Source organism: Elgaria multicarinata, chromosome 7 (genome assembly GCF_023053635.1).
Source record: "Elgaria multicarinata webbii isolate HBS135686 ecotype San Diego chromosome 7, rElgMul1.1.pri, whole genome shotgun sequence".
NCBI classification, from domain to species: Eukaryota; Metazoa; Chordata; class Lepidosauria; order Squamata; family Anguidae; genus Elgaria; species Elgaria multicarinata.
In genome coordinates, this window is record NC_086177.1 from 104459155 (window position 1) to 104471743 (window position 12589).

Sequence of the window (12589 nt, forward strand, 5' to 3'; positions counted from 1 at the left end):
TATGCACCTGTATTTTCCCCATCATTGTACATTTATTTTAGCTACAGTACCCTCTTCTACAATTTAACATGAACTCTGATAGCATCTGTCTTGCCCTCCCCATTTTTCCACTTTGATCCTCTGCTCTGAAAAGCCAATCTTTTCATAAGGTTGATGAGTAGGATATTTTCCATCTGTGGACATCAAAGCTTTTCATTAGCCTTTATTGATTTAAGCCCCACAACTCCCCTTTGAAGAAAGTGGATTTTCTTACACCTGTGTGTATGCTTTTTTAAGATGAAGAAAGCCGGGTGAAAGTGCAGCCAATGCTTTTAAAAAGATGTTTCCTGTGCTTTGAGTACCAAACACTCACGCCATACGAACCCATGACTCCATTTGGAAGCTACTTCTACTGGGCAACCAAATAAATTTTTAACAACTGGAATTAAAGGACACATTTTAACATTTCTTTTTATATCAACCCCACTGGTAGCCAGTCTTGGAGCATCTCTACTAGGGTGGCCATATGAAAAGGAGGACAGGGCTCCTGCATCTTTATCAGTTGCATAGAAAAGGGAATTTCAGCAGATGTCATTTGTATATATGGAGAACCTGGTGAAATTCCCTCTTCATCACAACAGGTAAAGCTGCAGGAGCTATACTAGAGTGACCAGATTTAAAAGAGGGCAGGGCACCTGCAGCTTTAACTGCTGTGATGAAGAGGAAATTTCACCAAGTTCCCCATATATGCAAATGACACCTGCTGAAATGTCCTTTTCAATACAACTGTTAAAGATACAGGAGCCCTGTCCTCCTTTTCATAGGGTCACCCTAGTCTCTACATTAAGGGAAATTGTGTTGTTTACCCAGGACTTTTGTGCTTCCTAGTTCTTTGGTGTGATTGTTATGGGCTGCATTACACGGGAGGAGGGGGGCAATCACATGCTTTGAATTGAATACTTCACCTCTGTTCGGTTCCATTGTGGCAGCACCATCTAGTGGTGGAAGATCCTGTTGTTCCCTGGCTAGTACCCATTTAAAAGTGTTGCTTTTCATACCGGGATTTCCAGAGGATTCTGTGGGAGACATGCTGGCTGTTGATGACATCATGTAATCATCCTGAAAAGGCCAATCACGACCGTGAAATGAATTGCTCATTTAAGGAGCCCTTGATCTCTGTCTGCTGAACCAGGGACAAAGAATCTTGGGTGTGGGGGCCAAATCTGTCTCTCCAAAGATCCCAATCAGGTGCTTCAGAGTTCCTCAGATGGTCATGCCCCCCTTTCCTCTACCCCTGACTGTTTGGTGGTTTCCCAACTTTTGCATGTTTTCCCCCATTCTAAAATGCCTCTCCTAAGGCTTAGTTACTGGCATTAACTACGTTAAACTGAGATCGGCTGGTATTTTGGGGTCCACCTCTTTTGCCTTCAGCCATGCCCACCTCTGGAATGTAGCCCCCCAAGAGTTCCTCCAAAATGGGATTTGGCTTTTGGGCTGAAAGAGATTCGACACCCCCTATCCTTAACCAAGTGTCATGGGCTGAGCCCATGGTCCCTTTAAGAGAACATCTTTTGCTTCATCCCAGGGAGAGGGAGAGGGGTTTCTTTGTGTCCGAAAAGGGAGTAGCAAGCGGAATGCCAAGGCCGCGCTGGGCGAGAAGTGCCTGGCATCTGACAATGCCTCCCCGGGCTGGAACCGGGGAGAGTAACAAGTTGCAGCTGTGCGGTGTCTGGGAGCATTCCCCCTCCCTTCGGGAGAGGTGTGGGTTGCTATGGGGTTTCTATTGGTCAAGGTGGGTCTGGTGACAAAGGGGTTCCCAGAAAGGGATAAAAGACTTAGGCACCTAAGGGCCAGTCTCTTTCCTGTGGGTGTTAGGAGTCCAGCGTGTGCATGGTGAGTTAGGGCATCCAGGCCGGACCGACTGCATGGCAGAGGCTCCATGCAGCCGCTGAGGGAAGGAGTTTAGCTTGAGTGGTGTAACGCCAAGTCGGGGTGAGCAACAAAGGTTGAGTCGCAGAATTAGGTGTTTGTTTTGTTTTAAACTAGGTTTGGGTACTGTCTTGGGGCAAGGGACCTTGCCGGAGTAACGGCTGGTGGGGTTGGTTAAGCGGGGAGCGAGTGTGAATTCTGTTAGGCTTGAGCGTGTGAAAGGGAAGGGTGAAGTGTTAGTCCCTGCTGTTTATGTGTGTTATTCCTTTGTCCTTGTTCTTCCCCCAAACCTCCTAAGTGTTTACCCTAATGTGTGGACCCTTATGAAAGTTTGTGTGTAAAGAATAAAAGCGTTTGGTCCCTATTCTGGAGTGTGGCGTGGTTTCCTTGAGAACCTAGACTGTGAAGGGTTAACAAGCGGCAGTGAAGGGGCGTGTGTCTGGGCTGGCTGAGTCAGACCCCCCTTCTCCGGCCGCGGAATTGCTAAGCCAAATGGAGCAATTCCATTACACCATGCAACTGTTTCAAAGGCACTCTAAGATCAGCCAAGGATCCATCTGGCCTGTCATTCTATTTCCAATAATGGTGAGTGAGATGCCTCTGGGAAACCCAAAAGCAATGTACAAAGGTCTCCAGCATCTGGTACCAAGTATGATCTTTCCTCTACATGGAGCTTCTGCTTAGCCATCAAGGCTAATGACTGTTGATAGACCTAACCTCCATGAGTTTTCAACCTCTATGACCTCCATGAGTTTTCAACCTCCATGACCTCCATAACCTCCATGAGTTTTCGACTTCCATGACCTCCATAACCTCCATGAGTTTTCAACCTCTATGGCCTCCATGAGTTTTCAAGTTTAGTGTCATCACTGTTTGCCTGCCTGCTCCTCCTGCTGCTCAGATACTAACTGTTGATGGACAACTTCAAATCCCTCACTCTCCCTTTTGATGGCTCCTTATCTTTAAACTGTACCTGGGCTGGGCAGTTCTTCAAACAGAGGGCACTGTCAATAGAGGATAGCTCTTCAAATAGAGGACTGTCCTCTGTAAAGTAGGCCACCTGGCCACCCTGGGCACAGAGCCAGCTGTAAATCAGAGAAGTTAAGAAGTAACAGGCATTAAGAATGAAAATGAAAAACAGTATCCAAGTTAACTCCTGATGATTTAATGTGCTATTGTTACCCCCTGGCTGAGTGGGGGAGAGATTTTAATTTTTGAGAGCTATCAAAAGTGTTTTCGGCGGGTCCTGCTTATGTCCCTGACCTGCATTGTTCCCTAACACCCATTCTCAGCATCCCAAGAAGGTAGGATTATATCTGCTCCGTGACCCACTGGTCCTTTGAGATGATCCATCATCTTACAATGCGTGGGTGATCAATTTTTACCATAAGCGGCCTACGTTCCATCTTGTTTTACAGCAGCTAAAGCTGATCCAGGGGCGTATTAACGAGTGAGAAGTTCGGGTTTCTTCTCTTTGTTCTGAGCTCCATACTAGAGAGGTCTAATCCCCTATCGATCGGAGGTGATGTAAGTGACACGTTTCAATTTACCTGATCGATCGTTGTAGCTGGTGGGGGAGGCCGTTGCTTCTGAATTAGGTGTTCCAGCTCCTAAATACATATTTCAGTCATGAGCGGTGCTTCTTGAAGGAGACATCCTGCAGCAGATTCATGGACCCACTGAAGTAGAAAAAAGAAAACTGTGTGTGGGGGGGGAATAGAAGGTTGTGTATGCTGTGACCCCTCCAGCGCATAACTAGCAAGCCAGAGTTATCCACACCCTGGTGACCTCTACATTTGACTATTGCAATGTATTTAGCGTAGCCACTTATGAATTGCCAAAGAACAGGAAATGCACAGAAATAAGAGCTTGCTCTCTTGTTCTGCAGCCTTTATTTCAGCGCCGTTCCCGAGTCTGCTGCAAGAATGCCTCCTTTTCAAAGCTTCATGTCAAAGTTTCTCCAGACATATTGAATTGTTGGTACGTTCAGCCCAGCAGGAGGGAAAGATGCTCTAAAGCTTATCAGAATGAGGAGTGAAAAGAATTTGGGTTTGTTTCATACATCAGTTGCTCCCGATAGATCATAAAATACAAGCCCCTTGCTAGAAATCATTATTAGAGTTAGAGGCTGCCTCAAGCAGAAAAAGCTGTGGGGTGACTTTCCACATAGACAATTGCCATCTGATGGGGGATAACAGACAGCTCTTTTGTTCAGGGGGCTCTTGAACATTATTTATGGGAGTTAGGAGTGTTAGTGCATGTGTGAGATGGGCCTTCGGAAGACTGAAGTGTATGTGTGTGTGGGAAAGAAACATTCCTCAACACTGTGCAACTGTTACTCTAACACAACTGAACTCAAAATGGCTGCTGCCCTAGGTTTTCCTTTTCTGCTGGTGCTTCACTTCATGTGCACCTGCTCACAGAATGCTTTGTTTTCGAATAGGATGACACGTATGTTTCATGCATACATCCTAGAGCAGGGGTCCCCAACCCCTGGGCCATTGACCGGTACTGGCCCATAGCCTGTTAGGAACCGGGCCGTGCAGGTGAGCTGCTTTCACCCACCCCACCCCAGCGTACCTGGGCGTGAGGCGCCATCTCGCCTGCCCAGCCAAAACGAAGCCAGGATGCTGAGATGGGGTGGGGCGGCTTCGGAACAGCGCACCCAGCTGGAAGCTGCTCTGGGAGAGTGACTTATGGGCGCGCCGTTCCAAAGCTGCCTGCCTGCCCCAGCGTCCTGGTTTCACTTCAGCTGGGCGCGCACCCAGCCGAAGCGAAGCCAGGACGCTGGAGTGGGGTGGGTGGGTGGGGCTTCCCAAAACCATCCCCTCAACCACCACCCCCCGGGTCCATGGAAAAATTGTCTTCCACAAAACCGGTCCCTGGTGCCAAAAAGGTTGGAGACCACTGTCCTAGAGCATATTTTGCAGCATGGCTCTGCCTCTGAGGTGCTCCCCCTACAGGAGGAGGAGCAGAAATTTTGCTGCGAGCAGTGAAAGACAAAATGGCTCCCCTTCCATTCCATATACAAAGGCTTGGTAGGTGGATCAGTCTTCCACACTGAGCATGAGACAGCATCCTCCATGGCACCTGAAGGGAGCAGAGTAGCTAGGCGGCGCAGAGCAGACCGTATGGAACACATCTTCCTCCTCCAAAACCTGGCTGCCACCTTTCAACACCAAAAGAAGAGAAGCTTCTTTCAATACTACCATCTTCAGGAACATGTTTGGTGGCGACTCGAGAATGGGCCTTCTCGGTGGTGACTCCCAGGCTGTGGAACTCCCTGCTGAGGGAGGCCAGTTTGGCCCCGTCTGCTGTCCTTCTGCCAGTTGGCAAAGACCTTTTTAATTCATCAAGCCTTTGGCATGCAAGGAAGTCTGTTGGGTTGGATGTCGGTTTTATCTTGTTATTGTGGTGTTTACAATTGCGCTTTAATGCATTTGTTTTATTATAGTTTTAATTAAATTTATTCTTATGATTGTAAGATGCCTTGAGTCCCCTTTCTTGGTGGAGAGGTGGGGTGAAAATCAAATCAGTCAATCAATCAAATCTGCCTCCTGAAGCAACGGCGTCACTTTGCCTAATGGTAGAGCCGGCCCAGTATCCCAATAGCACCTGGTGTAGCTACCGTATTAGTGGCAAAATTAAGAACACTCTCATCAGTTGCATTTCCATTTGGGGTGGGGCAGTGGGAAGAAGTCTAAACCTGAGCGTAATGATTTTTAATTGATCTTTTAAGTTCACGAGGTAAAGCACAAAGTGTGATGACTGTTTTCTGCCAATTAACATTTCGTGGCCTTTTCAATCTATATCCATTACTACACATTCAAGCACTTCTGTTAAAGAGACCCCTTGTGTCCCGGACTTTGAGCAATCATTATTTTAAAGAAGAAAAAAAATGGGGCTGTCTCTAGCTAATGAAATCATTTACTGCGGTTATTATTATTATTCAATCTAAAGGGGGGAAATGCAGGAGCTGTCTGACAGGAAAAGCCACAGCGTCTCGCTTTTCCTCTTTTTTTTACTTTTCTTTAAAGAACAACACCAACTTACAGCTGTTCTTTTAATAATTCATGGTGGGTTGAAATGACAAGAGAGTGAACGCTGGCGCGTGTGTGTGGGCGTGCGGCCAACCACGATTTACTCTGCCTGAGTGACAACGGTGCCTCTGATGCCCAGCCCTGTATCTTTGACTATCTGCCCACAAAACACTTTGCTGTCCTTCCTTTGTCATTCAGAGGCTGAGATTGCAATGACAAGCGTGACACTGCCTGTCATCCTTTCCACCTTCAGATAACAAACGACGCGGCGGTCTAGGCGTGCGCACTGGGCTCCTGTCCCCGCCAAGACAATGCGCCGTATGTTAATGAGAGTTCAAAATCACGTTCTGCACCGATCTGTGTTTTTGCCTTTGGTGATCTATTCGGAGAGAGACCATTTCCAAAAGGGACCACACCTTAAAAACGCTTGCCCTCCGCTAAAGCCCCAGAAGCCTGCATCATAATTATGTCCCCGTGGGAATTAAGTGTTTACTTTTTTCCCCTTTTCCCTTTTTCTCCTTGCAGCTAAAGATGAACAATAGAAGCAAAATTCAAATCATACAAAGCAGCTCTGGGCTGTTTCACACACAACATAGCAGCAAATCCCGGGGTAAAATGGAGACTCTTTGAGGGAATTCACACCCTCACTTCTTTGAGGTGAGCATGGCAAGGCCCAGATGCTAAACTTTCAAGGCCCAAATCAAGCAAGCTTAGCTGGCTTCTGTATAATCTAATTAGGGAACAAATGAATAGTTTTTTTAAAAAAGGCTGTGATCTGAAGGCCTGTGTCCCAGGTTCTGTGCTTTTATTTAGGGTGACCATATTTGGGAAACCAAAAAAGAGGACACCGTGTGTGTGTGGGGGGGGGAGAAGCAGCTTTCTGAGTCCTGCAGAAAGTACGTTATTCCCCCGCCACCTTAAAGAACCCGATTGGAGTGGAGGAAGGGAAAGGATTTCATTCTGCACCACCACCATCCACTCCAATGGGGGCCTTTTCTATAATGTCCACGAATGACCCACTTTCCCCTTTAAGACCTCAATTGGAGCTCGGGGTGGGGGAATGATGTGCCTCAAGAAAGCATGTCATTCCCTCCTGCCATGCTAATGGCAGCCTTAAAGAGGAAGGTGTGTCATTCCAGGACATTATTGAAAATTATAGAAAATCCCCCCTGACACCATGAAAAGAACAAAAACCAGGACAAATCCGGGGAAATCCTGACAGTTGGTCACCCTATTTTATTTATTTAATAAAACTAGGGCTATGCGCAAATGGACTCTCAAAATTCTCCACCCTATTTTTGGGGAGAGAATTTTGGGGGACAATTTCATCAAATTTCTCCAGGTGGAGGAGAAATTCTCCAACAATTTCTCACAGGTAGGCATCACCATGGGAAAGGGTTGTAGAACAGCTTCTTTCTTTCTTTCTTTCTTTCTTTCTTTCTTTCTTTCTTTCTTTTCCAAAGGTTTTTTTGGCTTTTCTACCCACCCTATTTGTGGGTAGAGGAAGTGTGTGTGTGTGTGTGACTGAATTTCTTTCTTTTCTGAAGGGTTCCCGGTTTTTCTGCACTGCCACTACAAGTGGCAACAGCATCACTGTGTTGGTAGCCTGGCCCCCCTTCTGCATCCTCCACGAAGCCCCGTCTACCTGGCATCACTCCAGCACATTGAGGGGAGGGAATGCAGCCATCATGAAAAAAATAATGGTGAAGAAAATGTGGAGAAAATTCCGAAAACGGTCCTTCTAAGAGGGAAGAAAAGAAAAAGCACAGCGATTTCCTGGAAGTTTTTTTCCCCTCATGAAAGAGGCTTCCATTTCTCTGCTTCATTCTGAGGGCATTTTATAATTTATTTTGAACATGTGTTGGTGGTGTTTTTGACTTTAACAAATCCCTGTGAGGTGGCAGAGGGTACGGTCTATATTTTTCTTTCTATTACACATTTCACCATTACTCCACAGTCTCCCAGGCTGCCAGTACTTCCTGATCTGAAAAGGCCCTATGAGAGGAATACGTTTATGATGTCTTCCCCTGGGCAGAAGTGCAGGAAGCCAAAGAAACTCCAGGCTGCCAGAGAGGTGACTGTACAATGAAAGGCAGGCCCTGATGACTATGTGCTACCTCCAGTATCAGGTGCAGCTGCTGGGGAACATGGGTGGGAGGGTGCTGTTGCACCTGTGCCTTGCCTGTGGGTTCCTGGTTGATAGCTGATTGTTAAACAGAGTAGATGGACTAGATGGATCTGTGCTCATATGGCTGTTTTCTAGCACTTGCTTTTGTTTTGCATCCCCTGTAATCCAGGAAGAAGGAGCAGCCGTGGCTGAAAGGCATTTCTGGTTAGTGCTGTGCCCTCAGCACCCAGCGAGTGGCAGCCAGGAAATGCACCAGGGTTTCGAACCAAAGGAACTGAACCAGGAGCCAGACCAAGGCAGAAACAGGAAAGATGACCTTTCAGGTAGCCAGGTTTCTTTTTTTGGTGGTACATTTCTTCTTTCTTCAAAATGCGTAAGCATCCACCTTTGAGGAAGACATTGGGTGTGTCATGCCCAAGGGCCCTCAAGAACTCAGCGCCGGCACTGCTGCGGATGGATCCTTTAAAGCGCACGGTCTCTACTTTGGGTGTGCAGATTTCAAATACACCTGCATCTTCGCCAAAGTGGGAATACGGAAGTTCCAAACCGGAACGGTTCGGTGGCGGCTGCTTCCACTCGTCCTCCAAGGCTGGTGACAAAAGTTCACCTTCGGTTATGAACAGTCGATTAAAGCTGCAGAGGTTCCTGTCCGCGAACAAAGAAGCTTGTTGCTCTTTGCGGCGGGCGCTTGCGAGTGGAAAGGTCATCCCGGCCTCCAGAGCAGCAAGGCGGACTTCGTAGAAGTCGATGCTCGGCAGAGGCACGGCGTAATCACTTCTGCAAGCTTGCAAAGGGATTAAAGGGGTTTTATTGGGATGACTCCAGCGTGAGCCGGCCGTAGCCGCTGTTTCAGAATAATTAACATGCAGATTAGAGAATGTAAAGTAGGGAGGCTATTCCCCCTTTCTCCCCACAACTCTGTGTAGGCAAAGTTCCTTTCAAAACGCCAATGGCATTTCATGTCTTGTTTGGCATCTCTCTTTTAATAACTGTTTGTGCTATATGACCTTGTTGCTATAGTAGATCGAGTGAGAAAGCCTTTGCACACTTTCAGGCCTTCTAAGAGAATATTCTACCCTGATGCTGTTCTAATGCTGTATCTATGGGGGCTGGACATAGTCTGATCGGAGCTTAGGTCAGAGGAATAACCAAGAAAGCTTTTGAAGAGGTCCATGGAAGAACATCAGGGACAAGAAGGGAGGGACCGTAGCTCAGTCGCAAGGCTCATCATTTGTACACAAAGATCCCGGCTATTTCTGGTTAAAAGAGAGTTGGGTAGCAGGTGATGGGATATACAACAGCTGGAGACTCTGCACACCTGTGGCTACGTGGGAAAGGAACTGCCAAGATCATACTCCCTTTATATAAATCTATGGTGCAACTATTTTTATTTTTTATTTATTTTAAAAAAAATTCTAACCCGCCTCTCCATCCTGATTGAGGCGGGGAACGACAACAGCATAAAACACATAAAACATTAATCAAAACACAATATACATTGTTTAAACTTCCTAAAAACATACTTAAAACATACTAAAAGCACCATAAAAGCATCGTAAAATTCCACCGGATAGGCCTGCTGAAAGAGATCAGTCTTTATAGCTTTCTTAAATGCTAAAAGATTGGTCACTGCAACTAAAAAGGGGATTGGAACTGGAAGAAGTGCAGAAAAGGGCAATGAAAATGATGAAAGGGCTGGAGCATCTCCCCTATGAGGGAAGGTTGCATCAACTGGGATTGTTTAGCTTGGAGAAGAGAAGGCTGAGGGGAGACATGATAGAGGTGTACAACATTATGCATGGTGTGGAAAATGTGGATAGGGAGACATTTTTCTCCCTCTCTCAAAATACTAGAATCCAGAGGGGTCATCCCACGAAGCTGATTGGTGGGAGATTCAGGATAGATAAAAGGAAGAACTCCTTCACACAGTTCATAGCTAAACTCTGGAATTCACTACCATAGGGTGACCATACAAAAAGGAGGACAGGGCTCCTGTATCTTTAACTGTAATGTAGAAAAGGGAATTTCAGCAGGTGTCAATTGAAAAGGGTGAAATTCTCTCTTCATCAACACAGTTAAAGCTGCAGAAGCCCTGCCCTCTTTTGTATCTGGCCACTCTACTATAGCTGGTGTAGCTAGAACTGCTGTGATGAAGAGGGAATTTCACCCACTTCAATTGACACCTGCTGCAATTCCCTGTTAAAGATACAGGAACCCTGTCCTCCTTTTCATATGGTCACCCTACACTACCACAAGGTTCAGTGATGGCCACCAATTTAGATGACTTTGAACACAAATACACAGAGGAGAAGGCTATCGATGCCTTCCAGTCCTGATGGCTCTACGCTACCTGCAGTATCTCAGCAGGATCCTATGTACACCAGTTGCTGGGGAACATGGGCAGGAGGGTGCAGTTGCACTCATGTCCTGTTTGTAAGTTTCTTGTGGGCCGATGTAAACAGAATGCTGGATTAAATGGACCCTTGGTCTGATCCAGTATGGCTCTTATGTTCTTAACTCTCATTACTGCTGACCATTGGCCATGTAGGTTGAGGCTGATGAGAATTGGACTCTAACAGATCTAGAGTAAGGCAGTTTCCTACATTCCTAAGATAGATCTGTGTGTGGCTATTAGCTTTGTTGTTGTTTATTCGTTCAGTCGCTTCCGACTCTTCGTGACTTCATGGACCAGCCCACGCCAGAGCTTTCTGTCGGCTGTCGCCACCCCCAGCTTCCCCAAGGTCAAGTCTGTCACCTCCAGAGTCTCATCCATCCATCTTGCCCTTGGTCGGCCCCTCTTCCTTTTGCCTTCCACTTTCCCTAGCATCAGCCTCTTCTCCAGGGTATCCTGTCTTCTCATGATGTGGCCAAAGTACTTCAGTTTTGCCTTTAATACCCTTCCCTCAAGTGAGCAGTCTGGCTTTATTTCCTGGAGTCTGGCCTGGTTTGATCTTCTTGCAGTCCAAGGCACTCTCAGAATTTTCCTCCAACACCACAGTTCAAAAGCATCTATCTTCCTTTGCTCAGCCTTCCTTATGGTCCAGCTCTCGCAGCCATAGGTTACTACGGGGAATACCATTGCTTTAACTATGCGGACCTTTGTTGTCAGTGTGGTGTCTCTGCTCTTAACTATTTTATCAAGATTTGTCATTGCTCTCCTCCCAAGAAGTAAACGTCTTCTGATTTCCCGGCTGCAGTCAGCGTCTGCAGTAATCTTTGTGCCCAGAAATACAAAGTCTGTCACTGCCTCCACATTTTCTCCCTCTATTTGCCAGTTATCAATCAAGCTGGTTGCCATAATCTTGTTTTTTTGGGGGGGTTTAACTGCAACCCAGCTTTTGCACTTTCTTCTTTCACCTTTGTCATAAGGCTCCTCAGCTCCACCTCACTTTCAGCCATCAAAGTGGTGTTATCTGCATATCTGAGATTGTTAATGTTTCTTCCTGCGATTTTAACTCCAGCCTTGGATTCGTCAAGCCCAGCACGTCGCATGATGTGCTCTGCAAACAAGTTGAATAGGTAAGGTGAGAGTATACAGCCCTGCCGTACTCCTTTCCCAATCTTAAACCAGTCCGTTGTTCCGTGGTCTGTTTTTACCGTTGCTACTTGTTCATTATACAGATTCCTCAGGAGGCAGACAAGATGACTTGGTATCCCCATACCACCAAGAACTTGCCACAGTTTGTTATGATCCACACAGTCAAAGGCTTTAGAATAGTCAATAAAACCGAAATAGATGTTTTTCTGGAACTCCCTGGCTTTCTCCATTATCCAGCGGATATTGGCAATTTGGTCTCTAGTTCCTCTGCCTTTTCTAAACCCAGCGTGTACATCTGGCAATTCCCGCTCCATGAATTGCTCGAGTCTACCTTGCAGGATCTTGAGCATTACCTTGCTGGCATGTGAAATAAGTGCCACTGTCCGATAGTTTGAACATTCTTTAGTGTTTCCCTTTTTTGGTATGGGGATATAAGTTGATTTTTTCCAGTCTGATGGCCATTCTTGTGTTTTCCAAATTTGCTGGCATATGGCATGCATCACCTTGACAGCATCATCTTGCAATATTTTAAACAGTTCAGCTGGGATACCATTGTCTCCTGCTGCCTTGATATTAGCAATGCTTCTTAAGGCCCATTCAACCTCACTCTTCAGGATGTCTGGCTCTAACTCACTGACCACACCGTCTGAGCTATCCCCGATATTATTATCCTTCCTATACAGATCTTCCCTATATTCTTGCCACCTTTTCTTGATCTCTTCTGTTTCTGTTAAGTCCTTGCCATCTTTGTTTTTGATCATACCCATTTTTGCCTGGAATTTACCTCCGATGTTTCTAATTTTTTGGAAAAGGTCTCTTGTCCTTCCTATTCTATTGTCTTCTTCCACTTCCGTGCATTGCTTGTTTAAAAATAATTCCTTATCTCTTCTGGCTAACCTCTGGAATTTTGCATTTAATTGGGCATATCTCCCCCTATCACTATTGCCTTTTGCTTTCCTTCTTTCTTGGGCTACT